Source organism: Coturnix japonica, chromosome Z, assembly GCF_001577835.2.
Source record: "Coturnix japonica isolate 7356 chromosome Z, Coturnix japonica 2.1, whole genome shotgun sequence".
NCBI lineage: Eukaryota > Metazoa > Chordata > Aves > Galliformes > Phasianidae > Coturnix > Coturnix japonica.
In genome coordinates this window covers 11844622-11863706 of record NC_029547.1, presented here as the reverse complement: position 1 = coordinate 11863706, position 19085 = coordinate 11844622, and the positions used below count along the sequence as shown (strand labels likewise).

General features: G+C 40.0%; 1 long non-coding RNA gene across 1 annotated transcript; it reads left to right on the top strand.

Moving 5' to 3' along the window:
- Positions 1 to 120: 120 nt before the first annotated feature.
- Positions 121 to 18951, top strand: LOC107305931. Its single transcript, XR_004305560.1, has 5 exons — positions 121 to 1482; positions 1711 to 1773; positions 4987 to 5020; positions 12645 to 12647; positions 18290 to 18951. It is a non-coding gene; the product is annotated as an uncharacterized LOC107305931 (long non-coding RNA).
- The last annotated feature ends 134 nt before the right edge of the window (positions 18952 to 19085 follow it).

The following is a 19085-nucleotide window of genomic DNA, read 5'->3' as shown; positions in this document are numbered from 1 at the left end:
CAACGCCTGTACTGAAGTAACATTTGTATCAGAATAACCCAGCAGTGTGTTCTTTGATCTGCTCTGTACTGGGACATTGGCATGATTCACACTGACCCACGCCTCAGTTGGAACGGACCGCAGTGTGTGAGCATGCAAGGGGCTGAGGGGCGTTTTTGGGGCCTTACTGCTCCTGTTGACTCATAAAGTGCTTGTTTGCATTTGCCAGGTTTCAAACTATTCTTCAATGTGTTGTCATATGAAAAACAGGCAGGAATATGTGTAATGGTTGCTTAACCCATTGCATTTACAGGTAACTCAGCACAAGAGGGATGTTTTTGCTGTCGGCCTCATTTAGGCTCAGGGAACACCAGGTTCCTTTCATTTTCACAAATACAGATTTCAGGAGTAATGCAACCAAGTGTAAAGTGATGCTAGCTGTGTTTTCAATTTATAGACACATATTTTTAAGTGTGTGTTTAGACTTGTAAAAATCAAGTGCAAGAGTTATCACATTCAGAAATTAAAACTCTTGCAGCCATAATTCACATCTCTGGATATGGAAGTAGCTTTCTGGTCCCATCAGCAGTGTCCCCTCCCCCTTGGTCAGTGTGCAGCATGCTTAGTGTTCAGCTGGTGATAAACTTGTTGGTTTCTTCTATTTATTTATTTTTATTTTTACTTTTTAAATGAATGAATATATTATGAATGTGCTCTCATTCTATGCTGCTCTGAAGACAGAATTGTTCTTTTTGTGTACTGTTAATGCTTGTGAAGTCTCAGAGCAAGTGCATGCAGCCTGCATTGCTCACATCTTACAGGTGGAAAATGGAGTACAGAGGTAACAAGGTAAATATGCTTGGAAGTGTTGGGTGTCTAGATTGCACTCAAGGGCTTTTTCTTTCTTTCTTTTTTTTTTTTTCTTCTTGGAGTTCTTTGTTATAAGTTAGTCATTCAAAGCATGTATTTGTTTGTCATCACTTACAGCTCCTGTTGGTTCCTATTTGTCATCCACCCAGTGAATTCTGCTCATCTGAATATCAGCTCCCTCCTGAGCACTGGAAGAGTTATAGCCCATCTCTCTGGACTCCCCCATCTTCTTTCTTCCTTGCTGTGCTGTTCTGTTTTCTTTACTACTAGAGTGCTTCATGAGAGTACTTAGTATCCAGCTCCTAATCACCTTGTTCAGTGAGTTGTAGTCTTCCCACCTGGGTTTTATCTAATCTCCCTTTCAAATTGACATGTATGTATGTGCTGGCTTTCAGTTTCTGTGGTGTTTTCCCTCTCTTTCTATGGTGTTTTCCCTGTCTTTCTAAGGTGGTTTCCCTCTCAGCCCTCATCTGGGTCTGCCAGTGCTCTTGTGCTGCCTGCCAGCACAGAATTTTCACTGCTCATTATTTCTTGATTTATTCTCACTGTCTGTTTGTTCCCTTCACATTCAAAGCAGATGGCTTGTCGCTTATTTGCCTGGAGCTAGCAACAGTGGAGGGAACTGAGAATGAGGTAGAAGGATTAATTGCTCTCACTAAACAAAATCTGCTGTAGACTGTCCCATAAGGGTTTGGTGTAGTGGCTGAGAAAGTTCTGCAGCTATGGGTTATTTAAAGAAGTCCATTAATGGTTATTGGGTATCTTCCTGTTTTTTTCTGACCTTCTGTAAGCAGTGTCCTCTATTTGTTTCTGATTTTTGGCCTTTAACACTAACTGTATTTTCACTTCTCCAAAAATGAGGAGATAACAGGTTTCAGACTAGAAGCATCATAAAGAGAAGTGACAACATTCTAGAACAAAATGGTAGGTATGTCTGGTGTCAGAAGCATACAAGTGTAGGTGGTCCAAACCTTGCTTCACCCTGACATGGAAGTAGAGCTGTGGCTCCTGTTTGCAGTGGCCTTGCCTTAAAAAAGGACATACAGAGTAAACAAAAAGGCTGGGGCTAGCAGAGTACAGAGCAGTGCTTCTGCACTTACTTTGGCAGCTGCCTACCCTGCAGTACATGTACCTTCAAGTGTGCATATGGATACACTTAACAAAACAAAAAAAGAAACAAACAAAAAAAACAACAAAGTATGTTGTGCTCAAATGAAGTAATTGCAAATTAGGAAGTACTGTGAGTTGGGCTTCCTGCATATTCTCAATTCAGGCTGCTTGTGCATGTACATTTCGGACGGAGTTTAGTTATAACATTACATCCAGTCTTTTCTGTGCTGCACTGCATGGATCATGGGCTCCTGAATGAACAGATAATCTCAAGTACTTCCATTTACAAGTACAGATAGTATCAAGATACCAGGATTTTGCTGGTACTGACCTATTATACTACTGCTGTTGTAAACTGGGGAAGTATTCTCTCTGCATAGATAGGAATTCAGAGAAAGGGATACGCAGATAGCTTACAACTGATCAGTGAAAATGAGTGCTTGCATGTCTGCTACACATAATAGCATTCTGTCACCTGTGCTGAGTAAATGAAACAGTAGTTCATTATAAAGTTTAGGAAGAAAAATACCCACGTAATACCTCAACAAAAAGCAGCGCTGTTACTGTGCTGGCACGTTTGTTTGAATGGGTGCTACTGTGCCCTTTTGTAATAGCCAGCTACTCTCCACAGCATACCACCTGCAAAGAAACAATGCTGAATGAGGTTGCATTGATACCTGGACTTAAAAACAAGGTCAGCCTTACAACAACAGAAAGATTATTAAAGAGCTGTATGCTTAGATATGCAACCTATTTGCAGCAGAAATAAAACAAGGAGGGCTGTGGCAGGAAATTATTCACTGTATTTATAATTCTACATACTAGATAAGGATATTCCACATCTTTCTCTTTCAGAATCCTATTGGTCAGTCTTGCATAGGAAGTTTATTTACATCTAGTTACAAGTGTAACTTGGTTTCTGTTGACACTGTGGGACTATCCAAACACCAAATTACTTTTAGGAAAATTCTTAATTATCTAATAATTAAGAGCAATAACTGAAAATATTGAAAGAACAGTGAAAAACTATAAAAGACATTTCTGCTCACTATATTCCTTTTGGAAGTACAGCAAATCCACGTTGGTTCCAAGGGAGAGTTTAAGTTAAATATTATGGAAAAAACTTTTTTGAGCCAAGAATATGTTGCAAAGGGATGAGCACAGTGAAGCATTAAGCCTGTCCAGTTGGAAGAGGTAAATGGCTTTTCCTTCTGGAGATAAATTAAATGAATCTACATTCATTAAATGTAGATTCATTTAATTTTGGAGATACAGTCACCAAACAGAGGAGGCTCTTCCTCCTGCTTTCCTCTTTATCTTCTTTTGTGCTATTGTCTGCACATAATGGTTTGTAAAACTGTTCTGAAAGGGATAGATGATAGATGATTTCAGTGTATCTGTTGCAGTTCTTGTCTACTCCATGTACATCTGCACTGAAAGGAATATAGTGTACGTGGAGTGTATAAAACAATTTCTCTTAAAATAGTCTGAATTATTGCAGTGAATCACAAACTTAATGAGTATGAACTGTATTGTCCTGTAGCAAACAGGATTCCTGTCTAATATGTATGAATAAGTTCTTCCTTTATTCAGCACCAGTAAGTTGTTTGCTGAAAGATATTTCCAGCTCTTTCAACATTTTCCTTAAAACTGGATATAGTCCAGAGAAGACATGAGCAATTGGGACAATCTGAAAAATGTTTGCAGCAGTTAATTTTTCTTGGTCTCAAGAAGGTCACAACGGAAATGATAACATACTTAAAGTATTCCACATCTGGAGCATGTCTTCAGTTTACGCTGAGTTGATTGGAAAAATAGACATTAGGAAAAAGTTTCTAACAATTATCATTAATTGTATTGAGCTCCTCCTAAGGAATCAGTGTCTCTCTAATCACTGGCAGCTTTAAATTAGTTTAGACAAGCAGGAGTGATATAGGAATGCATAGTCTACCCTGTCAGGAGAAGCAGGTGAAGTTTCACCTAATTCAAGGTGAAGTTAGTGAAATCACTAACCTCAGTGATTTGACTCCTGTTTGGGTTCTGAATTCAGTAAGGTTCTGCATGGTATTCTGTGTTGTGAGTCATGCGGTGGTCTTGCACTCATGCATCTGTTTAAAAACAGATGCTACTAGAATGCTATCCAAGCCCTCTCTTATCTGATTCTATCTTGGGAAGTGTTCAGATCCTCAGGTCACATTTATCATTTCTGAGCAATCATGACTCAGATGATAGCAAGATCTCCTGCTGAGATCTTGGAAGTTTTTGACTCCAGAGAGATAGGCCAGTACAAACCCCTCTGCATTCTTGCTACTTTACCAGACAGAGACTACAGCAGTGCTCTGAATGAAGAACCAGGAGCCCAGAGGGAGAAATGCAAAGCATCCTGGTACAATACAGAATATCCTTGGGATATTCTGTAATTTTATGATGGTGCTGAGCCGGAATGTCAACTAGGTTTTGGAGCAGTAATAGACCTCTGGGAAATCAGTCTATACCCATTTTGAAGAGCTAGTCAGCAGTTGGAGAAAGGTGCTAATCCCAATCCACAGTGTTTGGTGGACATGAGGAAAGCTGTGTGTGGTAGATACGAGATAAAAATACATGGAGCGGCTGACACTAAACCACAGACCTAGTCACCTTCAAAAAAGCAGCATCAAGATGCAGTCTCAGATTTAAGAAACTGACTAGATCATAGATTTCAGAAAGAGAGGAGACACAACCCTAAATCTGGATAGGGGATTACAGGAAGTGTGTTGCCAGATATTTTAATTGTCTTTTGACAAGGCATATATATCTATAAGAAACTAATCCGGTAGGCAAAACAAATGCCATTGTGGTTGTAAGTGTCAGCCTGCAGAATGACATCGCCTGTCTGATGCATCTTCTTTCACTTGCTCTTCATGTTTTCCAGTTTGGTACAAACATGCAAATTTTTATAGTGGTGTTCTGCTAGAATGTGGTTATTACTTCTCAAGCTACACCCCCCAGAACACTTTCAAAAGAGGATTTTTTTTCTGTGCCTTTTAGGTCACCTCTACCTGAGGGATGCCTGTGGAAGAAGGTAAAAGCAATGTTTTTTGAGTTATGTCCTGGAAATGCAGTTTTTTCTTTGTGATTCCTTCATCTCTTGAGAGCTCACCAAGCTTCCAACCTATTGTGCAATGCTTAAGTAGATCTGTGCTGAATCTTCAGAGCAAGGAAGTAGAAGTGGATACATAGGAATGAGTGGAACAAGAGTTGTGTGAGACTGGTCAGACTTTAAGAAAGAAGAGGGAAGAGCAGAATGACTGAGATTTCAGAAACTGGGTGCTGTTTGTAGGTTAAAGGTCCACCAACCATCACAAGAGGGAGTGGTGCTCCCAACTCCAGAGTCCCACCAGTTCCCCTGTGCCAGCAATGACATTTTTTTGGCTCAAGAGATACAAAACAATCTCTAACCAAAAGGTAGGGAAAAAATAATCCCAAAGTGGTATAGTGGTAATTAATAGCAGTTCTTCCCAAGGGATCAGAGCTGGTATGAAGGAGGCAGAGTATTGTTCAGGTAGTTGAAACAAAATCTTGTGATACATATATCAAGCTGAAGGCATACACCAAATTAGACACTGTCAGTAAAAGGAAGGTTTTGCTTTCACACATGCCATAAAGTGGAAATTATCTGTCTTCAGAATTTGAGCTATGATTTGGCTAGAGGATCTTCCGCATTTCAGGTTCAAATGTTAATTTCAGTTACCTTAGCTTTACAGTCGTTATGTAAACACTTCAGTGTAGATAAGGCCTGTGACATTTGGAGGCCTGAACTCTCTAAGAATTGTTCATGGCTCCCTGGGAACTCAGGGCTTGTCCAAGCAGTAGTGTTGTTCTCAGTTATGATAGGGTGGTAGGGTTCAGAATCCAAGAAGTTAATGGCAACTATCAGGTCCTGTTCATACCAGCTCACTTATGCTGGGGTGTGTCCAGTCAGTGTCTTTTTAGACTCCAATTGGTATTAAAAAAACTAAGTAGAAATTTAGATCTTAACAGAAACTCTCAATGACAGGTTTATTTGAATAGATGGATGTCACACACTGCCTCAAAAAAATCTTTGATGTCAAAATTATATGAATGGTTCCAATGCTGGAGTCATTCTCCAAAATTTCCGGATATGAAAATCTCTCAAACTAAATAATGTCTGTGAATCTATGATCATCTAATCAAATCTCTATGTTATGACCTGTCTCTGAGACTTCCTTAAAAACTGATATTTACAATGACCAGTGCAAATTATAGCTGTGTTTAGAGATTAGAGAGTGACTTGTTGAATCATAATATTACTTTCATCAATGAGAAAGTGAACTTAATCTACAGCATCAATCTACCCTTTTTTAAAAAAAATATTCTATAGTCTCTGGAAACTTGTTATTCTACTAGTCTGAATTGCTCTGCACATTGCAGATATGAAATACAGTAGGTTAGCCACATTTTTATTGCTAATTACATATGCCTTCCTTTTAACAAAATGATGCATTTCATAACCTCTGACTTCAAATTCCACTTCAAGTGTTTGACCTGACCAGTTAGATCATCTGTCACTGTGATGTCTTCTGAAGGCTCATCATGTTCTATTGATATATTCTTAATTTATTGGCAATCTAAATAACACATGAAAGGATGACCTGGAATTTATAACTTTTCTAGTAATCATGAGAGTGAAATGTTACAATAGTAATCTGGTTGGAGTAAGGGTGAAAAGCATACATACTTCTAAAGCCACAGCTTTTCCTTCTGTCAGTGTGTGCATGGGCTTGCACTATCCCACTCCTCCCCACTGTGCTGGGCTATAGGTTGATATAGCCACACACAGATCTTAGGAAACTAATCCAGAAAGGGGCCACATTTTACCAGGATCAGTTATCCAGTCCATTTTTTTTGCATGCTTTTGTCAGCATAAAACAGAGTGCTTCAGAGATATGCACAAACATCCACGGGCACTGGAAAGTTGGACAGTTTATGTAATTGCATACAACAATTTTAAACAGTACAAGAAATTAGCATTCAAGGGGCTGCATAGCTAGTAGAAAGAAAATGCTGGTTTTGGAGTGCCTGGTTTATCAGAGATTAGCTTTTACCTCTTGCTGTCTTATACTGATAAAGTAAATTGAAAGAAGATAAGCAACAGATACTTCTTAAATATTGTTCAATCTTGTTTTTTATTTCTACATCTGAGAGTAATGGATGATGTGGTGGTATAGTCACGTTAACAGTTTAGGCTCTGACAAAGTCCAGTAATATTTATGGTGTGTGTCTGAAAGAGTTGGGTAACTTCTCCAGGAGACCTGACAGAGCATGCAAGAATGTTCCAGTCTGAAATGAAGACAGTGTCGCAGAGGTCAGTCTTTCATCCTCTGCTAGTGCAGTGCCAGCTACTGAAATACAGAGAATCAGATTCAAACATAAGAAACGCTGCACAGAGATCAACCAGCAAGTAGGAGATCTATGGAGCTCTTTGCTAAAGGGTGGTGGGGATAGGAGAGGTCTTCACAAGTTCCTGAGAAGATGCAGATGGTATCCTAGGCAGTGGGCCTTCCTTTGAATAGTAGTCATGTGCCTCAATTCTCAGACACTCTTACATGAAAGAGATGTGTCTGTCTGTTTTGGAACATGTTTGGTCTTTTCAAAGTTTATGTGACCTCTCTCTCTAGCTTTAGTAAATGCTGCTTTACCACAGCTCAAGAGGTTTACAAATCACCTTTTGTGAATTCTTCTTGTTTTTGTCATAGATGTGAAAGGGGATTACTTTTTTACTGCTTAGGACATTTATCTAAAAGCAGATAGGAAACTTTTATGTAACTACTTTATCAGCAGGTTTGTGGTCTGCCTAGAAACAAAGGGCAGTGTCCACAAATAAGTGAGTTTAATGCAAAAAGTATGCTGGCTAGCTGGGATACCAGAAAACCTTTTTAATACTCCTCTTCCTGAGAAAGGATATGAAGAGAAATACTGAGCCACTCTGAGTCACACACTTTCCACACAGCTATCCATTTGTTCTCACACTGTTTATTCAGTGGGGCAGGAACCAGTATCATCTCCTCCCAGCTTTTCAGCCCACCTCCTGCTGTCTGCACAGTGTGACAAAACTCACAAGCTCCTTATCAGATCTGATGCAGTCATTTGGCCTGAGTGTGAGGACCACCATGCTACACATCTACCCCAAAAATCTAGCATTAAAAACAAAGCCGTGGTTATTATTTAGCTTTAGACACATTAATTTTTGGTTTGTTTGAAATTTGTCAAACATCTAAACTAGAGATATGTAGTAGTCTCACAGAAAAAAAATGTTGTAGTTAACATCTAGTCAACTTGTATTTAGAAATCAAATGAACAGAGCTGTGAGTGCCTGAAAGTGATTATCAGTGTGCACAGCCATGAGTGTTCTGTGAAAAACTATGAGAGGAGAGGAAGGATAGAAGATTCTCCCTTCAGCCTTGCTGCGTCCTCTTCATGCTGTTTTGTCCCTGCACCTATCCAGCCTTCCCTTGGAATGGCAGGGGAGAGTCACTGTACACAACGTTGAACCTGGCAGTCCTGCCCTGATCTCCTGAGCATTGCCTGTTGATAGAAGAGCCCACTGCAAACATGGGGCTACTGCTGAAAGGTACAGAATCAAGACTGACTTCAATTTTTCCTGCTACTGGGAATTGTTCTATGTCCTGGAGGATACAGGATTTAGATTTTCTGATGAAGTTCCCAGTTCTGACTCTTGCTGAGTGAGAAGCTACATATTTTCCCCTTTCTGTCACTTCCTCAATCTCCCAACTCCCAAGCGAGCATCATGTTGGGTGGATGATGGCAGAGACCTCCTTGCATTCCACACTGCTCCTGATCAGGAGGTTGCTGTCCCACTCTGCAGCATTGCTGCTGTCAGGCCATGAGCTGCCTGCCTCTGTATGTGTTCTCTAATGCAGGAGTGTCAGCCAGTGCCCTTACTCACCTTATGCTAAAGCACGTACTATGTAGTAATCACCAGGGCATTAGTAAGCTTAGGGAAATATCAGGGTGGTCACTCATGCATACTGATCCAGGTACAAGGTGTGTTCAGGCTGGATCACCCTGTCTCCCCCAAGCCACAAAACTGCCCCAGAGCTCAGGACCCTGTGAGTACAAACACGTATATACAGATGTGACATACCTTCCAGATCTGCAGGATGTGAATTTGATGCTCCCTCCTCCCCTTCAGCTTCTCGCTACAGTTAATAATTTAATCTATAGAAAGTGTAGTCTTATACAGTTCTCTAGCAGTTGATGAATGTCTTGAAAAACAGTATAAAAGGCTGGAGTGCAAGAGCACTTACATTTCAATTGCACAGAAATTCTGCAGTGTTACTACAAATAACCAGTGTTTTGGTTATCATCACTGATTTGATGGCAAATTAATTAAGAGTGAAAATGAAGAAAGTCTAAATGTTCCACAAATATTTGATCAGTGAAAGCTGTAATTTTTAGAATTTTGAAGGTTGACTTCTCATATCTAATTCACTTCAGCACTCTGTCTTGTTCTGAGTCTGTTCATTTTCTGCAAAATGAGGCATAAGGCTTCTACCTAATTTTGTCTGCTGCAGTACTCAGGATTTGAACCACGGAAAATTTTGGAGTTTTGCTCTCCTCTGTGCTCAGGTTTGTTTATGCTTTGGCAGAAAAGCTGGTTGAACTGGTTTTTCTAGGATAGAGTCATTCCTATATTATGTTTCCTGAGTTGGTGAAAGACTTTTTTTTTTTTTTTAATAGCATGCCTGCCATGGTCTATCCACAAAAATAATTGAAATAGGATTAAATTACTTATAGAGATAAATTACACTTGAAGTATTTAATTAAATAGTTGGTACTGGTTATAGGAAGCTACAATGAAGTATTGTGCGAAGTTTTGAAGGATTTATGAAAGATAATTAGGCGGTGGTTCATGGTGGAGGCCTGTTCCAAGGAGCTAAAAATCGTGGTAACTGACTTCAGACTTCTCAGAGGGAAGGAGCAGACAGCCTTAGCGAGCTGGGACATGATTTGTAAACTCTGAGTGAACCTCTGGCTCTGTTTATGCATTAAGTTTTCTTTTGGCCTAATTGGGATTTATTTGTAACCTTCAGTGGAATAGCTGAGGTCGAGGCGAGCTGCAGAAGTAGAGCCTGAGGACAACGTGTCCCTCTCTGCTCTATGAGAGCCCAGCTGCAGAGTAAACAGAAAAACAGTAAAACAAGACGGAAAACATCTCTGCCATGGGGTGAGATTTGTGCAGGTACCCAGCTAGTACAAGCAGGACTGAGGAGCTCTGGAGGGGGCTTGCCCTGTGTGAAGTTTGTCTATATCCAGCACAGAAAACACTGGTTCTGCTTTGTATCACTGGCTGTGGCAAAACTCAGCTCTTCCTCACTGACAGCATTCTTTGGTGCAGAAAGAGCAGGAACAGAAGCAGTCTTCTTTTTTACTCATGGCCTTAAGTGTTGGGAGAGCTGGGATTAATGTAAGGGGGCTTCAGTCTATGTACATCCTGGGTGACACCAGATGCTGTAGTGTCTGAGCATTTTAATTTTCTCCCAGGGAAACTATTCCAGTTTGCTTAACACTCTTAGGTGTTCAGTGGCACACTTGCACCCCTAATCCTACTTATTAGCAATGACGAGGCAGGATGTGACTGAATACTATAAGATCTTAAAAAAAAAAAAAAAAAGTGAAATAAAAGTGCTAAGGGAAGATCTGTGCATTGCCTTCAACCTCATGAGTGCCTTAAATAATGCAGTGAACAATTAAACAATTAAGCAGAACAAAATTTCCAGGTGCATCCCCCGAGAGGTACTTGTGAGCAATAAATACCCCTATTCTGTCACTGGCTGTAACATAATGGCTAATATCGCATCCCCTCAGCAGGACCTTTCTTAGAGTATTTGATTATTAGTATGTGCAATAACTCTTGGTTTTGATTTAAGGTTAATACTCCATGGCTTTTAACAAATGTACATTATCTGTTTGGGTTTTTTTAAGCCTCTCCTTTTAGTTTTCAAAAGACTACTGCATACCAGGCAATTGGAAAAAAATCAATCTGTTGAAAACTACACAGTGGTTAACAGTGTGTCTGCATTCAGGTGTTAAAAACAATCTGCTGACTGTCCCTTAATGCTTTACACGTAATAAGCATTACCTTTTCATTTATTGTCTGTAGCAGAGCATTAGAATAAATACAAACTGTGTTTTGAAATGACTTCTATTTTGTCTGGAAAAATAAGGGTGTTTTTATTTTAAATAAAAACAAGATTCTCATGTAACTAAGTCCAGCATTAAAACATTATGAAAAAAAATGAGTAATTAATATAATCCTCATAATATAAATCCTCTTGGCTGATAATTGCTAGTTCTTCAGGGCAAAGATTGCGTAGTGTTTTACTCATTAGGTGCTCTGTTTTTGCTTGGGTTTTATAGGCACTATCAAGGCACACACTATAAGGAAAGTGGTGAAACAAGGAAGCAGTCTGGGTTGATGCCAGCAGTGCATTGGTGCCATTCCTGAGCTGTTGACACAGAACTCATATTGCACAGAAGGCAACTGGGAAATGTGCTGCTGGGTGCAATTTTCCCTTTCCTGTTCCCCACCCACCTGCAAGTATTCCTGAGACAGTAAAGAGAGTGGGTCAGGTGATACTGTGCAGTATCTTCCCTTCTGCAGGATTTAAGATCCCTTCCCCACTGCATGGTGGGGAAGCAAAGGAGAGGGCTTTGGATGACCCATGAATTGTGCTTAGGACACCATGAGGTCTTTTCTGTTGATTTTCAGAGGTCAGACACATTTAAACTATCAGTGATAGGCTGTTCTCTTATTCATATTTGCACATTCTCAGTTTTTACCCAGCTAACATTATCCTTCAGAACAATTTGTTATCTCACTTTTTGTTGTAATTAAAGCCAGGTTCCAGCTGATGGTAGTGCCTTCATCAAAATGAAGCTCTCAACCAATGATGACTGTGTTAGAAAAAGATATTGAGAACCTGGCTAATAGGAATTTTGCCATTAACTTTCATCACTCTCAATCGTCACCTGAAGAAGGACTTTAAAGGAACTGAGACTTATGGATTAGGTGACACATCTTGTAGCTATTAATTGCTTTCAAGAGGCTTGAAAAGGATGTATTTTTGTGCTTAAGTTATAAGACCGTCATCTCAGGGTGCTTTGCAAAATAGAAGTACTAGCTTTTCAAACATTCAGGAAAAAAATGTGCATTACTAAATCCTGATAGATTAGATGCTTAAACTGCAATCAGTTGTGGATTAAATGGATCTCATTTCACCATGTGCTTTACCAGAGTGAGGAGTTATGTCTGGAACTTTAAAAAATGAAATGACTTTTGATTTAGGCTGGGCACCATGAATGTGACACTCACCTCATGGAAAAAATGGAAAGGGAAAAGCAGGAATGCTGGCTCCAATTTATGCACACAGCCTTCTGAACAGTCTTGTCCCCCCAGTTCAAAACTTCTGTCTTCCAGTGAATCTATTTTTAATTCCGTTTCCATAATGCTTGTGAAATGTTAAAACCAAACCCAGAGATTTTGATGTTTTAGTTGGTCTGTTAAGATACAGCACAATTTTTCCCAACAATGTTTTTTAAGTCTGTAGTGTGTTCAGTCTAGATAGCCTAGTGGTCACTGGAAGTAGCTGGAATGTTAAAAGAAGGTTTAAGGGAAAAATGCCTTTGTCCCAGTAATACTGTTCATTCTTGCTACAGGTAGAATGGAAAGACAACTTGCATGATTGGTTTTTGCTAGTAGAAAAGTGTCAGGAGTGATAAGCACAAGTATTTCCTCTGTTTGATCACAGACAACACAGGAAAGGGTCGTTACAAAGTAGTTCCCATCAGGCTTCTTTTAAGGCTGATGAACTGAGGAAATCTGTGGAACTGACCATTAATTTGAGTCTACATTCCACTACAGCTGGATTTCCCATGCTGGCCTTGTTCACGATAAACTTCATTAAGCTACAGGGCTGCTTATCAAAAGGACAGGCTGCACTGAACCAGTTATTCTCTCACTTCTTAGACCCAAATAGCATTGTCTCCAGAATGAAATGTAAAAGGGCAAAAGCTAGTTAACAGTTAGCCCTGTCATACTTTTGCAAAAAGAAAAAAAAGAAAGAAAAAGAAATGAAAACGTCATGCTAGGTATAGCAAAAGAGCACAGGCTGCATAATAAGCCTTGTCAATGTATTCAGCACTTACAAAGCGTAACATGTAGCATGGTGTATGCACTGTATTTCAGAAAATGTAAAGAAGAAAACACAAAGGCTAGGGCAGGAGAATGAGATGTCAAGAGAACCTGTTAAGGAGAATTTGAAAGATTTTGGGTATTTTAATCTGGACGTGATCAGACTAACAGTAATCATTAAATACACAGAATGGGAAAGGGAAGGATAGGGGGGAGGCAAAGGAGAGAAGAGAGAAAGAGGAGGAGAAATAAAGAGTCTGGCATCAAATGTTGAGGCAAGGTTGGAAGTCTCCATCACTGAATGTTTCTGAAAGCAGGTTAGATGAGCATCAGCAAAGAATGACGTGGTGACTGCTATTTTCAGGCAAGTTGATATACATGCTTTCCTGAGCAGCCTTCCTTCTATCCAGTCTTTAGTGACTACCAGTTGAGCATTGCCATTCCTCTGTACCCCATAATTTGTGGTAGGGATATCTTGCCATGAGATGCCTGGCTACAATTTCTAACCACTGTCTGGCTTCTGATTAGGTTCTTTGCTTCTTGTTGCCATGTGGACCACACAAATATGACAGCTGAACCTATTCCTTGGCTATAGATGGAGAAGGGAACTTCTGACACTACTTAAAGCATAGATTCTAGCTCACCATGCATTCATTGTCTTGCCATTTCCACATCAGCTGGGCTGCAGAACCAGGAATCTATGTGGATAGAGCTGGGATGACTAACCATTTATTAGAAGGGAAGGTTTTATGGCCATTAACTTTGTTGTGTTACTATACTTGTGCATGATGGCATTTCTGACTCACTCTGACAGCTTACCGTTACACAATACTCTGACTAAGACACTTGCGTTGTGGATGTTCTGTGTACTATTAGAACAGATTGTTTATGGATATATGGCAACCTGATAAAATAAGGATAGAACTATGAATAGGACTTGTTAGAGGATCTTCCTCAGAAATAACATTCCTGTGTGTCTCCAGAGAGCACAGTGAAAAAGAGAAGTCTCCTATGTGCACTGTCAGGGTAAGGGGGGTCCTCTTTCACAAACCTTTGGTGGAAATGGGATAAATAATGAAACACTGCCCATCTGCAGAGATCCATATGCTCTTCTTCCCTTCTCCCTGGCAATGAAGGGACTGGAAGATGTGTGCAAAGGGAGAGTCCTCCCAGTGGCTGTCTGCAGGGCAGAAACTAGCAAGAACTGCAGATAGAAGTAAAGTAGAACTTCATCAGTAAAAGGCTTTGCAATCCTGCCTAAGATGGGGTGAAGTCCTTCAAATACAATAGTGAAAGTTAGTAAGGTGGCAATCTCACAGCTCAGGATTACCATATCCTCTAGGTAGACTGAAAGATAAATTTATTTCATTAACTGGTTGAGAATGTTTCTGTGCTGTCAGCTTTTCCCAGGCCTGCTTCTTAGTAGAGTCATGGTACTCAGATGTGAAATGCAGCAAGAATAGCACGTGAAGAGAAGTAATCTGAAAAACAGTACTTTGGGGGCTACATAGTCATGCTTTCTACCTGCCAGTGAATTTTACAGAATAACTATTGTAGAGTGAGTGTTCTGACACACCTGACAAAGCTGATGTGGGTTGTACCAAGTTTCTGAAATTGCAGGGTGTGACAACTTGCCTACAATTAAAGAAACAGTTATACTTCTTACAGAGCAGTCTGCTGCACCCTGCCCACATGCCCTTGATACCAAAATTAAGTTATGTGCAACACTTACAGGTGCTGACTCCAACAGAAACCTCGGCAGCAAGGCCTAGAATGGTTCTCTGGTCTGAGCACTGAGCAGGCAAAGAAACAGAGCCCTGCTGCTGTCTGGCTAATACCTTCAGCCTTTGTGCAGTTCACATTCTTAGTGCAATGACCAGAATTTCCACACCAAACAAATGACAACTGCCATTTGTACCTTTCCAGATGAACTACGTAATACACTTAAAAGTGTCTCAGAATAAACAGCAAAGAGGTGGATAGAAGATGGTGACAATGACCTGTCTTGGACACAGTGCAAATCACGCCGTTCTTGCTGTGCTCTGGTTAAAACATACATAATCATTATAGTAGTTTCTTGTCTAGTACAGTGAGAAAGAGTGAAAAATCTCTAACCACACTCTTGCTGCTTGTCCCTACTTTTGTTGCAAAACCTTTGGTGTGATGAATGAGCTAATAAGACCTCACACAAGATGCAGCTGTTTGATTATTAAAGTTAGCTTGGGATGTTTCCCCATGTGACATCTGTTTCTGGTGAACTATATCAGAAGTTCACCCTTAAAAATGTCGTTGCTTTTTGCATGCAGTCTCACTGTTGCAGAATGTAACTTGTGGTTTGCTGGAGAAGCCCTGGGTTTAGTCTCCGGGGCTGGATATCTTTATCAGCGTCATTAGGAAAACTGATCAACTATGTATATGGCTTGTAAAACATCTGGATGATGTATTCAAAAGAGAAATACAGGAAATGCCTGCTTAAGCACACTGCTGTTTTAATAACAGCAATGGTTTTAAATAAAACTGTTTGATAAGTGGTAGTACATACAGACACCTACACATAGGGAGTCATACATAGACCCACACATGCATGCAGGCAGGCTGAATTCCCGCCTCACACACTCCAGCTCAGCTGCAACATGGAAACAGCAGTGTTTGCTAAGATTGCCCCATTCTCTGTAGCTCCAGAGCTAGCCTGATCCCATTGCTCAGCCCAGAGGTCATGTGCTAGGAGAGAGGCAGGGCTTGCTGCTCACGAATGGAGTGGTGCCTCTTCCAGCACCACAGTCCCTCATCCCTCACCAGTTTCCTTCCTCCCCCTTCAGAAGATCTTAAGCAGGCTGTTCCTGTTAGCAGACATGTAAACGTAGCACGTTGCTCACTCTGGAACATGAGATGCTGAAGTGGAAATGAAGGTAGCCAGACTCTTTCCTATGGCACTTTGACTGAGGGAGGTTAGTCATCAGAGGAAGGTCCTAAATTAGTCTATCCAAGGTATGGGAAAAAACACACCATTTCAGGCAGTAAGCCTTTGCTTTATCACTTCAAGCCAAGTTCTGTTCCGTAACACGAGAATTGAATAAATCTTAATGTAAATCTTGTAGTTACAACTTATGGCAGAGGCTGAGCAAATTCCTCATTGGTCTGTCTTTAACAAGAATAATAAAAATTAGAGAAAAATGTAAAATTTCAGTAAGATCTCCTTATCAGTGTCCAGCCACTACTGGCAGTTTGTGCCTCTCTCCCTTGGCACCTAAGCACTCACAAATCTCAAAGAATACATAGTTAATACCTTTGTGGAGTTTTCTATATATTCTTAAGAGAAAAATAAACCTCATTCATCCATGACCATTGCATTTACAGACTTCATTTTGCCCTCAGTCAGTCTCAACAACAATGCCCAGAGATGTGGCTTCTCCTCAATGCTGTTTGTTGCTCCATTTCATTTCAACTGATGCTTGATGCCAGTCCAGAAGGAGGAGGTGTGGAAAGAAGAAAGCGTCTTGTCTCATTATGAAACAAACAGGAAGTACAGTGTCAAAAGAGCTAAGGAAAGACAATGCATCTTTAGACAAGCCTGTATTATTATTATATAGTAACATAATTGTCTAACATTTTAAGCATAGTTTTGAAAGAATTCTACATAACAAAATTCTGTATTGCTGGTAAAGAGACACAAAAGGTTTAGAAATGCCTAAGCTTAACCATTTAATGCAAAACATGCATACAGTTCTCAGCAGATTTACAGATATGTGCTATGTACTAAGTAAAACATAGTTGGTCCCTCCTTTCAAAAGAGTTTTCTAAAGATAATTTTCAGTGTTAAAGCAAATTAGGAGATCTAAGTTGAATTTCAGAGATTCTATAAACATGTTTTTATTGTTGGCCACTAGTTTCTTGGTCACACCTAGGTATGGATGTATCCATTTTGGCTATATTTTGCCTTTCCACAGGCATTTAGTTTTGCAGGAAAAGCAGTTACAGCCAGCTGGGTTTATTATGTTCTTTGCCGTCTAGGACTACATGTACCTCTTAAAGTTAGCAAAGGGGGAGACAAAAGAAAATAAGAGGAAAAAAAGAATTTACAAAATTGGCACAAATATAGTTGTTTATTCCTGCTATGACCTATGGTAAAAGCATACAATATATTTTTTTTCTTGGAAACACAGTTAAAATATTACTCTGGAGGAGAGAGATTTATTACCCATTAATTAAACAAAAGTCAAGACTGACTAATGGTGTTCTATTTCTCTGTCTTTGTTCTTCTACTCCAGAGCTGAGTTTGCAGTACGATGTGTTATATACAGCTGTGAAGTTTTATCCACACGCGTGTGGTGAAGTTATTCCAGTTTTGCCAGCTGATGGGATGTTTCAGCTTAACAAATTTATTGTGTTTTATGGTTCCTGGAAAAACCCATCAGATATGAACAGTACCATATTACAAACCCCACAAGGTTGCTGCAGACAAGGACACATCTTCTTTTATTCAGATTTGCAACAATATGGATCAGCAACAAATAACCTGGAGTAGGCAGTAATTATTTTTAGCTGTAAAAGAGAAAGTTGTAGGAGTGATTATATCAGGAAAGAAGTATTTAAATCAGGGAGTTAAATCGTACCAAGTAAAGCTGATAGTAAAACCCATCAACCCATTACAAAGCATATCCTCAGAGTACCTTGCTTGTAAATGGTGAGAAAGACTGTGTGGGAAATGTCTTGGACAATAAATGATCAGTGCTTAAGGTGGTATTAAGTGTGACTTTACAGCAGAGGTGGCCTTGACAAAACACATGCACTCCAGATCTGGTGCTCATTTCCAATGTCCATGCTGCCTGAAGAGAAGCAAACCCATGTGTGTGCTCAGCAGTGTCAACACCCCAGCTGATGTAGCACCCCATCCCTGTTCTGCAGGGCACAAGGGAGGCCCTCTGCCTGACAAGGCATAAGCTCAGGGAATTCACTTGGATGTCTTATAGAAGGTTTGATGTCAGGACCCAGTTCTGGTTTGTGTGTTGCTGATGGTGATTTGTTCTAGAATATTCTAAGGATCTAACAGTGCTTGTGGTTGCAGACAGTTTTGCTCTCAAAGTCTGTTCAGTTATTTTCCTTTTCTGTTTTCAGGCTCAGGAGGGAAGAAGCAGTGTACTGTCTGCCATCATCAGCTGAATTGGAGGGAGAAACAAGTGTGCTGCAAGCTCTTCTGGAGAATGAACTGGGATTACCTGTGTGCAGTCCCTGCAAGCCCATTCAGGAGGATGAAGAAATGTATGTAGAGTCCCCAGGAGCTGCTTCCTGTAGTGCAGCATGATACAGCACAAAGAAGCCAACCAAACAAGCAAGTAACGGACTGCAGATTCCTAATGGAAAGACCTAACATGATCAAAGAATGTCAAGGACAGTGATTTTAGACTTACAGTAGGACGGAGATTAATTGGACTAATGTAATTGTTATGGCCTTTTGTTTTGATGAAGGAGCACACCAGGCCAGATTATCACTGTTGACTTTATGTCTGTGTTAGGTTTTTCATCACTGAACTCAAGGGAGGAATGCTGCTGTCAGCAGTGTCTTGCAGACCCGTGTCATACAAGAAATGGCAGGGCTTGATTTTCAGGAATTAGTTGCGATTCTTCAGTGCAAGAGGGACCATGATTATAAGGATATATGTACAAAGGGATTGCTCGGAATCTTGCTGAAACTTTTACAGAATCTGTTTCAAATAAAGTTACCTTTTCTTTTCTTTTCTTTTCTTTTCTTTTCTTTTCTTTTCTTTTCTTTTCTTTTCTTTTCTTTTCTTTTCTTTTCTTTTCTTTTCCTTTTCTTTTCTCTCTTCTTTTCTTTCCTCTTTCTTTTCTTTCTCTCTTTTCTTCTCTATGCTCTTCTTTTCTCCTTTCTTTTCTCTTCTCTTTTCTCTTCTTT